We start from the raw sequence: 4,626 nt of genomic DNA, 5'->3' as shown, positions 1-4,626 counted from the left end.
AACTCACTTCTGCAGTTTCTCTGCACTGACAGCTTTAAAGTCACAAACTTCACGGATGCTTTGTTAGGAGACTGAATAATTTGCCCCTCTTTTCACAGCGCAGAACTGTGAATTACTTTTTTTACAAAAGTGACTACAGGACAGGCAATGGAGTGCCCTGCTTCCCAAAGAAGCTGGAGCTTAGCTGGCTCTTCTGCATTAAGAACTCACACTTAGAAACACAAATCATGCAGTAGGAACAAGCAGCTCTCCTTAGGGTATGGGATTCTAGAAAAGTGTTTTTGGCTCTTTCAACAGAGGAAAAAATGAGAGAGAGATCAACCATCTGTAGTATCTCTCCACCTCCATTTGGAAAGTCACAAACTACAGTATTTTTCTGTTAGGAGCCTGAACGATTTGCCACTGTTTTACAATTGCAGAACTGTGAAGTTCCTTGACTACAAATTGACGTTTTAGCCAGAGTTCTGTTTGCGCCATATACAGGAACAGGCATTGGACTTCCTCCTTCTCAAAGAAGCTGGAGCTCACCTGGATCTTCTGTTTTAAGAACACACACTTAGAAACGCAAATCATGCAGCACAACCAAGCATCTCTCCTCAGGGCACTAGAGTCTATAAACCTGTTTGTGGCTCTTTGCTCTCAGGAATGAATGGGAGAGATAAAAACCTTCTGCAGTTTCTCCGCACCACTACCAAGAAAGTCACAAACTTCATGATGTTTTCTCTTATGAGACTGAATGATTTCCCACTGCTTGAAATGCATGAAATGTGAAGTACTTTCATTAAAAAAGTGATGTTTAACCAGAGTTCTGTGTTGTGCCAAACAGAGGAACAGGCATTGGATTGCCCTGTTTCCCAAAAAAGCTAGAGCTTAGCTGGTAATTCTGCTTTAAGAAATCACACTTAGAAACACAAATCCTGCAGTACAACCAGCATCTCTCCTCAGGGCACTGGAGTCTATGACGATTTTGTGCTTCTTTGCCAATAGGAATGAATGGGAGAGAGAACAACCTTCTGCAGTTTCTCTGCACCTCCAGCTGGAAAGTAACAAACTTCACGGATACTTTCTATTACGAGACTGAATGACTTCCCAGTCTTTTCTTAGTGTGGATCTGTGAAGTACTTTTGTTATCAAAGTGATGTATTAGCCAGAGTTCTGTGTTGCGCCGTATACAAGAACAGGTATTGGAGTGTCCTGATCCCAAAGATCCTGGAGTTTAATTCGCTCTTCTGCATTAAGAACTCAGACTTAGAAACAGAAATCATGGTGTAGAAACAAGCAGCTCTCCTCAGCACACTGGGTTCTAGAAGCGTGTTTGTGCCTCTTTCCCCATAAGAATGTATGGGAGAAAGAACAAACTTCTGCAGTTTCTCTGCACCTCCAGCTGGAAAATCACAAACTTCATGAAAGCTCTGTTAGGAGAATGAATGATTTGCCACTCTTTTCACAGCGCACAACTGTGAAGTACTTTATTTACAAAAGTGACTACAGGAACAGGCACTGGAGTGCCCTGCTTCACAAAGAAGCTGGAGCTTAGCTGGCTCTTCTGTATTAAGAACCCACACTTAGAAACACAAATCATTCGGTAGGAACAAGCAGCTCTCCTTAGGGTACTGGATTCTAGAAACGTGTTTGTGGCTCTTTGCCCTTAGGAATGAATGTGACAGGGAACAACTTTCTGCAGTTTTTCTGATCCTCCAGCTGGAAAGTCACAACCTTCACTGATGATTTCTCTTAGGAAACTGAATGTTTTGCTACTGTTTACAGTATGTAGAACTCTGTAGTACTGTCATTTCAAAAGTGACCTATTAGCAGAGTTCTCTGTTGTGCAGTGTACAGGAACAGGCATTGGAGTGCCCTGCTTGCAGAGAATATGGAGCATTGCTGGCTCTTCTGCTTTATGAACTCACACTTACAAACAAAAATCATGCAGTAGAATCAAGCAGCTCTCCTCAGGGCACTGGAGTCTAGAAACGTGTTTGTGGTTCTTTGCTCCTTTAGAATGAATGGGAGAAAAACTACTTTCTGCAGATTCGCTGCATTGCCAGCTGGAACACCACAAACATCACGGATGCTTTCTCTTAGAACAATGAATGATTTGCCACTCTTATTAAAGCTCTGAACTGTGAATTACTTTATTTACAAAAGTGACATTTTAGCCAGATTTCTTTTTTGCGCCGTATACAGAAACACTCTTTGGGGTGTCCTGCTTGCCAAAGAATCTGAGCTTAGGTGGCTCTTCTGCATTAAGAACTCAAACTTAGAAACACAAATCATGCAGTAGATACAAGCAGCTCTTCTCTGGGCACTGGAGGCTCTAAACGTGTTTGTGGCTCTTTGCCCATAGGAATGAATTGGAGAGAGAACAACCTTCTTCAGTTTCTCTGCACCTCCAGCTGGAAAGTCACATACTTGCCGGATGATTTCTGTTTGGAGACTGAGTGATGAGCCACTGTTTGCAACGTGTGGATCTGTGAAGTAGTTTAGTTAAAAAGTGATTTTTAGCCAGAGTTCTGTGTTGCGCCGTATACAGGAACAGGCGTTGGAGTGCCTTGCTTGGCAAAGAAGCTGGATATTAGTAGACTCTTGTGCATTAAGCAGTCCCAATTAGAAAAAGAATTATGCAGTAGAAAGGAGCAGCTCTCCTCAAGGCAGTGGAGTCTATAAACCTGTTGGTGACTCTTTGCACTTAGGAATTAATGGGAGAGAGAACAAAGTTCTGCAGTTTCTCTGCACCTCCCCATGGAAAGTCACAAACTTTATGGATGCTTTCTGTTAGGAGACTGAATGATTTGCCACTGTTTGCAAAGTGCGGAACTGTGAAGTACTTTAGTTAGAAAAGTGACGTTTTAGCGAGAGATCTGTGTTGCGCCATATACAGAAACAGGCACTGGATTTCCCTGCTTCCCGAAGAAGCTGGAGCTCACCTGGGTCTTCTGCTTTAAGAACTCACAGTTAGAAACAAAAATAATTCAGTAGAATCAAGAAGGTCTTCTCAGGGCACTGGCGTCCAGATACATGTATGTGGTTTTTGCCCATAGGAATGAGTTGGAGAGAACAAATTTCTGCAGTTTCTCTGTACCTCAAGCTGGAAATTCACAAACTTCACGGAAGATTTCTATTAGGACACTGTATGATTTCCCCATCTTTTCACTGCGCAGAACTCTGAAGTACATTAGTTACAAAAGTGAAGTTTTAGCCAGAATTCGGTCTTGTGCCTTATACAGGAATAAGCTTTGGAGTGCCATGTTTCCCATAAAAGCTGGAGATTAGCTGGCCCTTCTTCATTAAGAACTCACACTTAGAAACACAAATCGTGCAGTAGAATCAAGCAGCTCTCCTCAGGGCACTAGAGTCTAGAATGTGTTTCTGCCTCTTTGCTCATAGAAATGAATGGGAGAGAGAACAAACTTCTGCAGTTTCTCTGCACCTCCAACTGGGAAGTCACAAACTTCATGGTTGCTTTCCATGAGGAGACTGAATGAGTTGCCACTCTTTTTACAGCGTGGATCTGTGAAGTACTTTAGTTATAATAGTGACGTTTTAGCCCGAGTTCTATGTTGCGATGTATAGAGGAACAGATATTGGAGTGCCCTGCTTCCCAAAGATGCTGGGGCTTGGCTGTCTCTTCTGCAGTAAGAACTCTCTTAGATACACTAATCATGCAGTAGAAACATTCCGCTCATCTCTATTCACTGGTTTCTAGAACCGTGCTTGTGGCTTTTTGCTCATAGAAATGAATTTCAGAGAGAGTAAATTTCTGCACTTTCTCTGAATTTCCATCTGGAAAGTCACAAACTTCACGGACACTTTCTCTTAGGAGACTGAATGAATTGAAACTCTTTTCACAGCGTGGAGCTGTGAATTACTTCCGTTTGAAAAGTGACATTTTAGCCAGAAGTCTGTTTTTTGCCATATACAGAAACAGGCATTGGAATACCCTGCTTTCTAAAGAAGCTGGAGCTCAGGTGGCTCTTCTGCTTTAGGAACTCACACATAGAAACAGAAATCTTGCAGTAGAAACAAGCAGCTCTCCTCAGGGCACTGGATTCTAGAAATGTGTTTGTGGCTCTTTACCCATAGGAATGAATGGGAGAGAGAACAACTTTCTGCAGTTTGCCTGCACCTCCAGCTGGAAAGACACAAATTTCATGGATGCTTTGTCTTAGGAGATTGAACGATTTGCCACTCCTTTCACAGCACAGAACTCTGAAGTACTTTACTTACAAAAGTGATGTTTTAGCCAGAATTCTATTTTTCGCCGTATACAGAAATAGTCATTGGAATGCCCTGCTGCCCAAAGAAACTGTAGCTTAGCTGGCTCTTCTGCATTAAGAACTCACACATAGAAACGGAAATAATTCATTAGAAACAAGCAGCTCACTCAGGGCACTGGAGTCTAGAATCGTGTTTGTGGATCTTTGCTCATAGGAATGAAAGGCAGAGAGAACAACCTTCTGTAGTTTCTATGCACCTCCAGTTCGAATGTCAAAAACTTCACCGATACATTCTCTTAGGAGACTGAAAGATTTGCCACTGTTTGCAGAGCGTGGAAGTGTGAAGTTCTTTAGTTACATAAGTGATGATTTTGCCTGTGTTCTGTGTTGTGACTATACTGGAACAGGC

Source organism: Octodon degus, unplaced genomic scaffold, assembly GCF_000260255.1.
Source record: "Octodon degus isolate 3935 unplaced genomic scaffold, OctDeg1.0 scaffold00332, whole genome shotgun sequence".
In the NCBI taxonomy this organism is placed as follows: Eukaryota; Metazoa; Chordata; class Mammalia; order Rodentia; family Octodontidae; genus Octodon; species Octodon degus.
The sequence above is the reverse complement of the archived record's forward strand: the minus strand, read 5'-3'. Positions refer to the sequence as shown.